This window comes from Monopterus albus, unplaced genomic scaffold (assembly GCF_001952655.1).
Source record: "Monopterus albus unplaced genomic scaffold, M_albus_1.0 scaffold53.1, whole genome shotgun sequence".
NCBI classification, from domain to species: domain Eukaryota; kingdom Metazoa; phylum Chordata; class Actinopteri; order Synbranchiformes; family Synbranchidae; genus Monopterus; species Monopterus albus.
Genome location: NW_018127933.1, coordinates 189,847 through 203,898, shown reverse-complemented (window position 1 = coordinate 203,898; position 14,052 = coordinate 189,847). Strand labels below are relative to the sequence as shown.

The 14,052-nt window shown below is 40.6% G+C and overlaps 1 protein-coding gene and 1 long non-coding RNA gene across 4 annotated transcripts in view; one reads left to right on the top strand and one right to left on the bottom strand.

Moving 5' to 3' along the window:
• Window positions 1–2,893, top strand: part of LOC109961241 (uncharacterized) — a 38,561-nt gene extending 35,668 nt beyond the window's left edge. For both annotated transcript variants that reach the window (XR_002275106.1, XR_002275105.1), the window contains exons 2-3: window positions 831–896; window positions 1,387–2,893. This is a non-coding gene — a long non-coding RNA (uncharacterized LOC109961241). The remainder of the gene's footprint in view (window positions 1–830; window positions 897–1,386) is intronic.
• The window catches only part of b3galt2 (UDP-Gal:betaGlcNAc beta 1,3-galactosyltransferase, polypeptide 2), a 12,778-nt gene extending 7,851 nt beyond the window's left edge, over window positions 1–4,927 (bottom strand). The window contains exons 1-2 of one of the 2 annotated variants that reach the window (XM_020601916.1): window positions 4,739–4,927; window positions 4,187–4,614 (exon numbers count right to left, since the gene is read on the bottom strand). The gene's annotated coding sequence lies outside the window, so the exon portion shown is untranslated. Of the gene's footprint in view, window positions 1–4,186 lie in introns of both variants that reach the window. The other variant, XM_020601915.1, reaches the window with a different exon arrangement.
• Window positions 4,928–14,052: the final 9,125 nt, after the last annotated feature.

Here is a 14,052-nt window from a genome sequence, read left to right as displayed (position 1 = left end):
GGGACCAAAAAACCAGGGCATTCCCGGGGGGGGGGGGGGTTTAATGCCAATTTTTTAAATTTTTTTTTTTTTTTTTTTTTAAATAAACCTAACCAAGTATTAATCATCTCTAAAACTTAACCAAGTAGTTTTTATTTTTAAATGTAATCAAGTTGTTTTTATGCTTATGTAACAGGTCGCCTTTGGGTCTCTAAACTGTCCTCTTAATCCTCGCCTGTCCCTCTGGTGACTGGCCGTGCTGCGTTGTGTTAGCTTTGGGACACATGGACCGACACACTTGCTATTCACGGGGCCCTTTATTGCTGGTCATAGAAGAAAAATACATAAAACAGTTAGCCTCCAGTGAGTGCTCAGCTCGCTCCTAAACAAAAACACACAACAAGTTTACCCATGTGACCCAGGGTGGGCGATAAAAGTAAAATAGTCGTAAATGGATGGAGCGCTCACCTCTTTCCACTCGACACCGTGCAGGAAAGAGAGTGGGAGAGGTGCGCGACCCCTATTTATACCCGGCTACCAACGAAGAAAAGCATGGCTCAGTTGCGAGTCCTAGTGGAGTGGAGGCTTCCCTGACCAGGCATGTGAACTAACTTACACATGAACCAAAACATTTTGTGTAATGATTACATCCTGGTTACATTCTGGGTACATATTACATCCTGATTACATTTTGTGTAATTATTATACCCCGGTTACACTTAAACCTCTAAAATGTGACGACCTAATGAAATCATGACAATTTCATAATCCTAACGGCGTATTTACAAACGTCTGTTAAGCTCGCCATTGCAATGTATGTTGCCATTATTAACGTGGTGCTGCTATTTCAGAAGATGCTCCAATGAGTCGTAGGAGAGGGAAGGAACAAATGACCTAGGCAATGTGGCTCATATACGGTAGGTTGGAAGAAACTAAAAAGGCTAAACTCATCTTTTGACCTTGCAAAATACTCCAGAAGTAGTATTGCAGCTTCCTGGTTGAGCACAGACCTCTTCCCCACAGTAATATCCAAATGATTGCCCATGAAAAATGCAGAATATGGAGTCAGACCATATGGTGCCTATTTTAAGGACAAAATGTTTATGGCCAGAGCTTGTTTTAAGATTATGCCAAGACATTAACAGCTTCTGTGCCCCTTGAAGACACCTTATTCTCTTACTTAAACTGAAAATCTATTATTCATATTTTCTTTGGATATATTCCTGCATTAGTAAGATCACACATGGTCCAGTCGGTCACCATAGGGCAATTGTAGATAAATAGATAATGTTGATGTTTGGGTCAAAGGGGGACAATCTAAACATATATATTGTTCACAAATTTTATTTAATTAATCTCATGTTAAGATGGCAATAAGCATCTCAATCTGTTTACTATTATTTTCAGACTTTAAGATAAGCTTATCGATGAAAGAATCTTGCGTGGACCCCAGTCTGGGTTCAGACCACACCTTGGAAGACAGGAGGCTGTTGGTGAGTCCACATCTCTCTCCTCAGTGTTGCTGTTGTCTCTTCTTCTCTTCTTAACCCCCAGCCCTCATCAGCTCATTTTCTGACTGTTGTTTAGTATCTGATTGCAGTGAAGACTTTATTGCCTGGAGTTCTACTTGACCAAAGTCATTTATGGGCTTTTCATAAACTGAGTAAATGTGTCACCTTATAAAGATTAAATTTAAAAACGTATTCATTACTTCAGCATCCATTTCAGTTTGAAGTAACTTTTAGATGTCTCTGCTTGTTTGCTAACCACTTTCAAGCACTCTGTCTCAAGATGTGCTGTTCAGGTGCTACAGCTGACTGTAACACCTGAAACTGTGGATATGTCTTTGTTATTCAAATTATAATTGCTGCATTGTCAAAGTAGTTAGTCTGCTCCATAATATATGCTGAAGTAGGCTGCCCCTTGTTGGAAGCCACTGGTGTAGAGAGTGTATTCATTTGTTTATTCATCCATTATCGGTACTGCTTATCCTGACTGGCTGGAGCCAATCTCAGCTGACATTGGACGTTGTTTATTCATATCTGGACAATAATATTTTTTAATGCACTGTATCTGTCCAGGTTTTAATTGAAACTACTAGACAACAGGTGGCACTGTTTACTGATGTGTCTATTAAACATGCTTCAGGGATTAGAGTGGAATTAAAGTGCATTTCCTCCCTGTCATTTTAAAGACTAAAAGTTCTAACTCAACTAATATGTTTATTAATGCAGGTTTTTTCAGTTTTATCTGCTCAGGCTTTGAAAGATGTCTGAGAATGATGTTACAACCCATGTTTAGTGGAAGTGAACTGAATGTGTGGTGCTCAAAGCAATAAAACTAAAATTTAAAAATTCAACAGCAACATCCACAAACAGTGCCTCTGTTCCTTTTGATAATTCACAAACTGCATGGTACAGCTTTCACCGGAAACTCTCTGTTCAAGAACTAGCCCCAGTATGAAACAATAAAAGTGTTGGTGTATGTCTGGCTAAACTAGGATAGGGTCCCTGGGAAAGAGAGGGAGGGCTGTTTCAGAGCAGATGAGTGACACAGGATGACCGGATGTGTTTTTTTGTTTTTCATTGCTAGAGGCTAGACCAGGAAACTGGAGCTCCTCATCACACAACAGAACCGTATTTGATTTCAAAAGGGTTAGTTCATCCAAATTACAAAACCCTCTCAGATGGTCTCTAGTTGTTGGGAGGTGATTTGTTTTGACTGAAACTGGTTCTGATGAAAACCGCAGTGACAACAGTATGTGAACATAAGATTAAAGAACCATTATATCTTCAAAGACATTTTGCCATTAGATCATTTTAGAGCTGACACCATAAGCCCATTAATCACTTCGCTGCTCAACAAATAATTAGTCAGCATCACATGACATTTCAGGAAACGGTAATGGACATTGTTTTGTTTTCTGACATTGTAGAGTCATACGAATCCAACAGTCAGAAATGGAATAAAAATAGGTAATCAGGAACCGAGTAACAGCCCTAAAGTTACAAATACTTATGTAACTTTAGTTGTGTGCACCACAGTTTCATATAACCATTTACCTACATCCCATTCACCTACATACACTGTGTTGTGGTTGAAGCAGAGAACTCAGGCAGATCTCTCAAAACTAGTGGGAAAACATTTTGTACTTTGTGTGCCTGACCCTTTAACGCACAAGTCAAAAGATGTCATATAGAAGTAGAAACATCCATTTGTTGTTTAAAAAACACTATACCAAAGGATTGTACAGCTATTTAAAACTGGACTCAAAATACAAGAGACCTTTGGGAAATAACATTTTGGCAGCTCTGTGCCACTGGAGTTGTTGTAAATATGATATGACAGAGAATTTCTTCCACTCGGAGAGAGTGAGAGCCTCTCCTCACTGTGCTGCTGCCAACTTTTTAACCACTGAATTTAATTTTAGCAGTATTTCTGTTTAACTTTGTTGATAAAGCCCAGCAGTATTCCACTCGCTTCGAGTCTTAGGGGTTCAGACGCTACAGCAATATATTATGAGGTGGTTTGAAAATTAGTCCCTATTAAATTTTCATAGTCTTGTGGGCAGCGTGAACACCCAGATGGTGAGCTTGGTTGATGTTTTAATTAATAAAGTTTTTATGTGCATCTCAGCAGTTAGCAAATATCTCTAAGTATACACAGGCTTCACTGCCAAATACCTCAGGCAGCTGGGTGTGATGAAGTGGATAAAAAGGCCCTGCTAATTGAAGCGGATCAATGGAAACCGCCTGGCCTTGCCTCTTGGCAGGTGCGATGAGGTGTTGCCTAAACTTAAGTCTAAGTAAACAAATACAGAATGGACTAATGGTTGCACCTTCTCCGGTAGGGGAACAAAAATGAGGAGGAATGAAAGCTATCACTAACATTCATTCTTAGGGAGTAAGTAATACGATCTTAATAGTATTTTTAATTTTTCAGGGGAACACCTGCTTTTAAACATCTCCCTAAGGGGGCTCTCCAATGTTTTAGGAGCCACTGGGTGTCCAAAAAGTGCCTGATGGGGAGATGTGGGGGGGTGTTGGGACACGGGAGAGGCATAGAAATGCATTGATGGATGGACGGCTGTAGTCAAGGGGGGGTGGGGGGTGGGGCAAAAGTGAATGACTGGATGTAGGGGAGGGCAGGAAAGGCTAAATGAATAATGAGGGTGAGGAGACCTGACGAGATGTTCAGTGCTGCGTACCTCCTCCTCATGCTGCTGACAGCGCTGCGGTCGGCTGGCGGTGGGAGCCTTTACCCGCCATCTCCGCCCCCCTGGGCTGTAAACAACCTGGGCTTTAATGCCTCTTCCTGTCCCCTCTAATCACACCGACACCTTGGATATGCTGCGTCCCTGCTTGTCCTCATCCCCACGGGCTCCACACAGCTTCTGATCTCTGGTCCTCCTCCCCTGCTCCTCGTGTCCGTTACACACCACAGCTCTCTTCTGCCTCACTAAACATTTCGTTTCCTAATCTTACCAAAAATTTCCTCCCTTTCCAGATGTGTAATTTAATGTAAGAAATATAAGAGAAGCTCCACAGCATCCAGACACGTTTTGCCCGGACCCCGATCCGCTGGAAGGAGGACAGCAGCGAGGAGTGCGACTGGTCCTTTTCGGTGCTCGGAAAGCTGAAAAAATCATAAAAAAGATAATACAGAAAAAAGATAATATCCTCTCTGAGTCCAGTCACTGCCAAAAGATGCCCCCCGCTTCCCGAAGGAAAGACAAAAACAAATTCTGATCTGCCTTCACCTCTCCCGTCTGGGTTTGTCAGTCCGCGCCTTCTCGTGTGTCTTCTCCTGGGTCTTTCCTCTTGGACCGACCCCTGTCTGATTTCTCAGCCGGGCAGGGAAGCTGCTGGCCCGCGCAGTCTAGCTGTCAGACACCGCTACACTGACGGAACTCTACCACGTCACTGCATTCTTAGCGGAGCATCTCACGTGACCCAAATAGACGCTCTTGATGCGTTCGTGTGCTGTGGGTAATTAAATAACCCTAAACACACACACACACACACACATAAACGCCCCAAAATTTGTTCAGGCACATATTGTTATAATTTAAACTTCCTAAAGATAAGCCTAGGCTCAACCCACGTAGGCCTATTATTAAAATTTGAGAAAATAGTTATTGCAGTAAATGTCAGATATTATGTTTGACATGCCTACATTTGAATCAGGCCACCATACAAACATTTTACCATACATTTTAATTATTGTTGTGGGGTTGAATTGTTCTCCTACAATCTGAAAATACTTCTACAACATTTACATTTATATCTCACAGTTTTAAGATTTCAAAATTGTGTGTATTGTTTTATGTGATTCATTTCATTTCCATATATTCAAATTACAGATCAGTGGCTCATCCATAAAACCTGCCTTGTTGACCTCATGTACTGTAAATTAATATGTTCATATTAGTAAAATATTGAAAAGCTACTGCAGTTTGTTTCTGAAGACAATTATTTTTTTTAATCCATTCATTATTTTTAGATAAAAGCAAACAGAAACAAGGGGAATAATGGAAAACCCATTTTCCAGAATTTTACCAATTTACTTTGTTTCTAATTTTGTTACTAAAGTGTGACAATGCCATTGCAGTGCCCCCATTCACAATGATGGGTCCATAAATAGATTGTTCTTTGACTTGCATAAAGACCACTTGTGTTCAGATTTCACTAGGATCCTATATAAGGATCCTATGTAGGACTGATATGTTATTCAGTTGTGAGCATTTAAGTGGAAATTAGGCAGGTTTATATTGTGCAGATTGACCTTTTTGGTCTACAAAATAAAACAAAGCAAATGAGCCAGAACAATTTAGCTGTTATATATTTGTCTGGCAATGGCATACTAACACCATGGAAGAATAGATTTCTGATCCCAAACATCTGACTGCAGATTACAGGGGGTGGGGTGTTTTAAATAAATAAATAGTCTGCTATTTTCAAAAAGGAAACTCATTCATCCCACTTTTTTCTTGTTCACTGGAATACAGCACGGCTCTTTCCTTTTCCCTTTCTCTTCCTCCTCCCAAGCCCACCACCCTGCTTCCCCTTTGTGGGCGGAAAAATGGGATTAACTCCATAAGTGCATGGTGGCCAGTGGTTGTCTGGTAACAGCTGGATTAACCACCATTGTGCGCTTTGTTTAACATGGCTTGTCATGGTATCTGCTGTACAGTGCCATTTTAAAACACATTTTGAATAGAAACTATGATATTTTTTGTCCTGTTTGCTACATTAGTAATGCATCATTATGCACACGATTAGCAACAACATTCATACCTGATAAAAAATAGAAAGCAATCACATGCTTTTGGTAGGTAACAACCGACTCTCTCCCTCCACCACAGCATAATGATGAAATTCTACCTGCCTCATTAATTACTAGAACACAACACAAACCCTTCATCGGCCTACAGTCATATTCACACGCATGCAAAGACTGACTTGTTCCTTGACGAGCGATGAAAGCAGCTTTTTTCTTTTTGTTTTTTCTCTGAATAGAAGTGAAGCAGATGGAATTATGGCTCATGCAAAAGCAGCTTGCCACTTCAGGGACTTAAGTAAGCCAGCAAGAAAGCGGTCTCCTATAGCACTGTAAATATCGTAAGGTAGCACAACCACATAAGAGCACAGGTGACTAAATAATTAATAGGAGTTGTGCCTTTGACAGAAATACTTTGGAGGCCATTAGCTCTGCTACCTGGCCAGTGAGAGCATATTTGTCAAAAGAAAGTAATGCTGAGGAGGTGATTGATTCCCTGTGGCTGCCAGGTTAGAAGCAACGTGCCTCTGTGCATTAATATTATGTGGCACCTGTTACATAGGTGACTTACTCAACTCATCTAGCCCAGTTGCCTCAGCAAATGCTGACACATTAAAATTTAAAGTGTCATCATTAATTGCTGGTGTTCAGCAGAGTATCTCACAAAAACCACGTGTGTTTCCCGTCGTAACTCATAGAGTTACAGCAGAGAGTATCAGCAGGTGACGTACAATAAACAGATGTCATCATCTATACTAGACATTCTGCACAAAACCCTTAATTCATTACTTTTCCTAAGTTTCACAGTGATTCCTCCACAGGTAGCCGGATTGCAGCTCCTCTAATGTAATGTCCATTTATCTCACAAAATTTAAACACCTATGTCTTGAAGTGCAAATTCAGTAAAAGCATGTGATGGCTTTGGCACAAGGTGAGGGGCTATTCACAAGAAGTTACTGCTGTGGAAAAGCAAATATACACAGAGACCCTATTTCTTCATTGTAGTTTTTTCTTTTGTTTCAGTCTTCTAAAAAAGGTGATTAAGTATAGCCACAGTTTCTGTTCTATGCACAGTTTCTTCAGTTTCTATGCAAAGCATTTTGTTTAAACACAAAGGGTCCAGCATTTGCATAGCAACTTGAAACCGCTTTCAGATTTGAATAATTTCTCATTTCTATGCTTTCAGTTATGGTCAGTTCACCATATTGGCAAATTCTGAATAGAAAAGCTAATTGACACAGCCAATGATGTAGTTAGGCTATGTCTACCTATTCTTTACCTATTAGATACATTTTTTTCTTTGCTTATTAGTTCTAAAGCACATTTTCCTCAGTTCTGTACTTCTTCTTTTTTGTCAGACACTTTTGCAGGAAGGAAAGGTTGGTTATCTCTGCTACAGCTTTTAAGAAATGCAGGCTGAGATGAAATGTGAGCTGTTATTGCTTCTCTTAAAGAGTGCAGTCACAATATCCTGTGGCAGAGCTTCAAGTGCAGGCAGGGATGTCTCTGTGAATATCTATGCCTTCACTCAGACTCAGGCCTCCGCTTATGAACACAAATCGGGTGTCAGCTCTGTAGCACAGGGCACATTATGAAGCATTAAGCATTAATTCACTCAATTTCATATTATGTTGGAAAGTAAGCATACAGTAGCATAACATCTCATTGGTTTAAATGTTCCTTTTATCATTCACATTGTAACAGAGCACATTGGCTGGTTTTTGCTGATGGGAACTTGTTAGGTGCCGTTTGCACCAGTCAGTGTGCGAACGACAAAGAGGCGGACCCAGGTAGCCGACTTCGGTGCATGCAGTGATTTATTATATACAGTGATGAAGGGAGTAACAATACACAGAGGGAAATAGTACGTAGTCCTGTCGATGAGTAGTAGCCGGGTATTTGACCAACCGCAGGAGGCGAGAAGATGGAGAGCTGGGCCGAGCTGCGTAGGCTGGGTCACTCCTGGGCTGGTCGGCGGTGATGGTGGTTACTGTAGGTAGAGACAGAGAGATGGAGGCAATAGTGGAATAGATAGGCAACTGAGCATTGACCTGCCTGGGAGGAGAGAGTGGAGCCACGGTCAGGAGGAACAGTCCATCAGGGAAACACAAAAACAGTAGCTGGCTAGGGGACAAATACATACGAAACAATGAAAACGCATGGAGAAAAGTTGGCCTAGAGACTAGAACGAACTGGCAAGTGACTGAGGAGTGAAACCGGGTAATATAGTGAGTAACCTAATCAAGTGCAGCTGGTGATAAGGGAGTGAGGAACAGGTGAACGTGATAAGAGTAATTGGGCAAGAGACAGTAGGAAAGGTGAGGGAGGCCAGAGCGGCCGAGCAAACCTGACAGAACTATCACTGCACCTGTAATGAGCATATTTTAATTATATATGTGCACATTCTGATTAAGTTAAAACATCATTTGCATAAATCACACATTTGGTGTGTACATAAAAATGTTTCTAGTGTTAAAAATATAAACTAACAATAAAAGCCAGATGTATGCCACGTCCATGGAAAGTCCGTTTTCCTGAGCAAATCAAATCAGAAAATGCCTGTAATTTGAACAGTTGGCAGTCCATTTGGAAATTAGCATTTTTGTCAAAATGTATTGTCTGGATTAGAGGTATGCCATGTCATAACGTCCACTATAACACCGGTATAAATTTTTATGTGATAAAAAGGTGTCATCTTGTGCTATCAATGATGGAGTGATGCAATGACATATGATTTATGTTCCCTAACATGCACAACAACAAAACAAGCCCAGTGTCTGAGAGCGAGAGCAGCTTGTCAGCCTCTGATGATGATTTAGTACCTAAGGAGTTACTTCAGTAGTATGGAAGTGGTTTGGCTACAAGAGGTCAGACCTCCAACAAAGCACAGCACTTTGCAAAAAATGCAAGAAAACTGTTAGCGCTAAAAGTGGAGACACGACAAACTTGTTTCATTACTTGAAGCAACAACACACCGTTGAGTATAACCAGGCTATGAAAGCACGCGAGGAGGAGGTACTAGCAGCTGGTGATGTTTGGCCCAAAAGTAAACAAATGACTCAACTGAGCATCACTGGAGCACTCACTAGTTGCACTTCATATGACAGGAAAGGAATGGAAATTACTGATTCGGCTTTATGATGCCAGTCCAAACGGTGGAAAAGGAGTGCTTTAACAACTGCTTAAAAAACTTGACCAAGATACAACAGGCAGAAAATATTTTCAAAGACATCCTTGCCTTCAGTGTACGACTGTGACAAACTAGCAGCTACACTATTGTCAGTGGAGTTTTTTAGCTTTTTGCACAGACATGTTGACAAGCCAAGCTGAACTGTGGAATATATCAGCCTGACCGTGCACTACATTGGCAGCGACTGGAAGATACAAAACTCTTCACATGGGAGAAAATATTAGGAGCGGTTTACTGGAGTGTCTTAACTCTAGAAGAGGACAAACAGGAGTGTGTATGACAACAGACAGTGGGGCCAATGTTGTTAAAGCCATTGCTCTCAATAACTGGACCAGACTCTAACATTTTGGCCATCGTCTGCTCATTGCTATTTGTAAGTTTCATAAAAAAGCATAATTTATTTTAATGAAAAATGGCTCACTTTTCCCCAAAAATCAAGTAAGAGCAACTCCAAAAATCATAATCCTCTTTATTATAACCCCCCAGCCCCGTAGCTCATTGGAAAATGTCCTTCATTTTGTTTGCACTAATAAATGCTGCTGCCTTCAAGCTGCAGTCACTGATGAAACATTGTTCTGTATTTTTTTTTTACTATATTGTCATACGTATCATTATCGTAAAAGTCCTTGAAATATCATGATATAATTTTGAGGCTATACTGCCCACCCCTAGTCTGGATTATTGCAAAAAGCAGTGCAGTGTTTACTGCCAATATTGAGAGCTGGCAAGCATTCATGGATGGCTTTTTCTTGCAAAAAAAAAAGAAACTTGATTTCAGTCTGTATCAGGTGGCAGATTTTGATGTTTTATATATATGATTCAACCATGTCCAAACTCATCTGGACATAAGGTACTTGTCATGCGGAGGCTAAAGAAAGCCAGGGTTGTCTGATCACTGTTACTGCCAGATGTAGATTTTTTTCAGACAGTCTGAGATAGCTACAGTGTACACATGAGCCATGTAAACAGGAACAGCTGGAGGTAAGAGCAGGAAGTCATGTGGACAGCTACTAGGGACAGATAACATTTTTCCTTTACAATCAAATATCAAAAACTCCCATCGATATGACATATGGGCACTTTGCAGGGAAGGAGTTTACACGTAGCTAATAAAAGAAAGCAGTTCTAATCATTTTTTTTGTTAATTAAACCAGTGTGTGCACAAGTTAAAAGAGACAGGGAAGATCTTCACTGGGTTTTGATTGGCTAAGTTGCTTTAAGGCAGGTGAATCATTTCCAAAGAAAGACAGTCCGATACCAATTTGAGGAGCTATTCCATGTTACATGCTATCAACATAGTGAAAAGCTTGTTTCGATGAAGGGTTCATTGACTTGGGCCACTCTCATAGCCAATCTGTTTACTTGTCAGAGCAGAATCTTTTGTCTGTACGACACATCAGTAGTCTCTCAAAATTTTTATCCAATAGTTGGTTTTGTTTGGCAGTGAAAATGTCCTTGCCAATGCTAAGCAAATGCTCACCTGTTGTTTGTAGTTGTTAACTACACAAAAATGGATTTAACTAAAGGGAGAACATGCAAACTCCTCATAGAAAGGCATTGGGTCAGCCAAGGCTCAAACCCGGAGCCCTCTTGCTGTGAGGCGACAGCACTAACCACTGTTCCACATAACACATGCATCATTAAGCGGTATACCATTATCCAATTCATTTTATTATATTATGCTTTAAAGAGCTGTAGAGTGTAGGAGGGAGGCGATGTTGTTAGAGAGGCTGTCCATCAGCCACACAATTGAGCTTCAAGGCTCTGTGTGGGCCAGCAGGCACCTGCACGAAAAGTCCTCAGCCATAAGACAGACTACTTAACAACTGCTGTAAGGCTACCCCTGACACTCTATGAAAGAGTAAAACTGCAAAAAAAATATCAGCAGCAGCAGCAACTAAGACAGTGCTCTAAATAGACACCATTAAGTTCTCTAACTACTGCATGTGATTTTTATCATTGCAGATTGTCGATAAAGAGCAGCAGTTAGCATACCGGTTTTTGTTATGAGATGATTGTCGTCACAGTCAATTCAAGAATTATTTGAATTCTCAATAAAATGCCTAAACCCACCAAGGACTAGCTGAACAAAGAGGGATTATAACTATCAGCAGCATAAAGAAATGGCCTGATATTTTTCCCTTTAGCAGTGTTATCATAAATTATTTTAGGATGTGTGTGTTAGTGGTGATCAGACTGTGTAAAAACATGAGCAGCAGTGAGTCCTGAAGAACTGGGAGGCATTGAGATACAAAGGTATTTTCAGTGAAAAATGCTCTAAAAGACAACTGCACACGCTCCCTGCTGCCACCAAACCCCCTACAGACAGGGTTGTCAAACAGGTCGTCAACTGAGCATTTACAAGCTATGGAGTCAGACAATACTCTTAGGATTTGGCAGTAGTGCAGCCAGAAAGCATGTTGTTGGTGGGCATCAGGAATAACCTTTAAAGTTAAAGCATATGCACAAATAAAAAATCAGTGGTTCTGCCAGACACAACAGCGTAACATCCTGGCACAGCAACCATGTAACCACATATTGTCGCACACCTGTAGAAGCTCAGCCACTCCTACAGGGTCACAGAAGCAAGTGCACAATAAACTACAATAGGTAACACAGTAGGGGCAATGATGACTGCACTGTTAGAGCTGAAATGATTTCACTATAGTCTAATATAGTCAGTTCTGTCTGAGGGAAAGCATGAAGACATTTCAGTCTGCGTGTCACCACTGATGCTCTGATGCCAGGTTTTATTCGACCGACAGCTGAGAGACACATTATATCACTGCACTCTTTGACATGTGGGGTGATTAGGGCCTGTAGGGCACTGATCATCTTGGGAAATGCCTCACAGCAGCTTAACATAGTGTCCAGTAGGCTACTTCAAGTTCACTGCCGGAGAAAAATATCTGCTGGCAGGTAGAGTTCAGGCTGAATTAGCATCTGTGTCAGACTGCTTAATGTTTAATGGGGAAAATACTGCTGGAGAATGACAGCTGAAACTTGTCAAATGTAATTAAAACTCTTCAAGATATTCAGGTCATGTCTGTTGGCTGTATTCCTTATGACTTCTTTTGCTCTTCACGCTAAATAGTTCATATTTTAGCAAGTTTGGTTTTTGTCATTTGGTTCAATTTGTTACAATTAGTAGTGGATATAAATACTTAATAAAAACTAATCTGTAAATAAGAAGTAGTTTGTGAAGTGGAACCTACTGTAGTTTAATTTAGTCATGCATGAACCTCCACTTAGTAAACACTAAACACTAGAGCTAGGCTAAGTCTAAGAATTTATGTACAGCAATTTCAACTGGCCCCAGGAATTCATCGTGCTCAGCTGTTACAGCTGTCAGCTTTACAGTTGCTGAGCTTTAAGGTTTTGGTTGGCTCATTTTTTAACTTTAGACAAAGCAAAACTAGCTGTTTCCAACTACTTACATTCTTTATGCTAAGCTAAGTTTATCACCTCTTGGCATTAGGCATCTGATAGCAAAAAAAAAGCACATTTTGTTCTATGCATTCCCAAAAACATCATACTAATCCTTTAAATTTCACGGTTTTTCTCACTGATTTCGTAGTACCTGCAGCTGTACAGCACCTCCTGTTGCTATGGATACCTGCAGTTTAATTTAAGATGTGCTCTGATTTAGAATGGTTGTTAAACAGCTGATAGGAACTGTATTTGAAGTGACATCTTATGCAGGTTTAATGGTGCTCCAAGCCAGTCAGATACAAGTATTTCCTTTAGTCATGGAATGAAGTGCTGTCACTACAAAAGCTGAGAGGGAACACTTGATTATTCTACATGCACATACTAAGATAAAGAAATTTTTCTCTAAAAATGAACTGGAGTCATTGGGGTCAGTCAGGTCCAGGGCTAGTGAAGGAGCCAGAACTGTGCCAGGATTTAGCTGAGTTCCTGACCCACAGAACCAGACACCAGACAGATAAGACATCACTCCAAGGGTATTCTGGGGTCATTCTCTATGAGTGAAATTCTGATGGTCTTTGTGTTGCTACATGAGCATTCAGCTGTCAGAGCTGGGCTGGTGTGGAGAGATAGCCTCGGTAGATCCCCAGGGATAATGGAGGTGGAAGCGTCCAGGAAGATGCACTGTGCCCCTGTTATTTCTGATAATATAAGCACATTTGGAACTGGATGTGGCTCAGACGCTGCTGGGTCTATTTTATTTGTAAACTTTCTTTGCTTTAACTTTGTCATTTTCTATAAACATTTCTAAATTGCATAATATGTGTTAGCAACGTTGTTGAAGCTGTAGTTGTTTACGGGTTTCTGGTAGAAGAATCACGTTACACCACGTACTGGTGAAAATAATCATGCTTCAAGGGTCAGTTTGCCGAAATCTCAAAAACGGATGCCTTGTGGTATCTTGCCATTCAGATAGTTCTGGTTCTATGCGCTGAGCAGACAGACTTTCCAGTGCATTGCATCTTATAAAATTATGTTTTTATGCAAAATCTTAATCTGAAAGTGACTAGTGACTATAGCAGACAAAAGTATATTGTTGAGTACAAAGTACAACTCCAGTGGTACGACCAGTGTGTACTTTTAATTCAGAACATATGACTGCGTTTGTACCATTC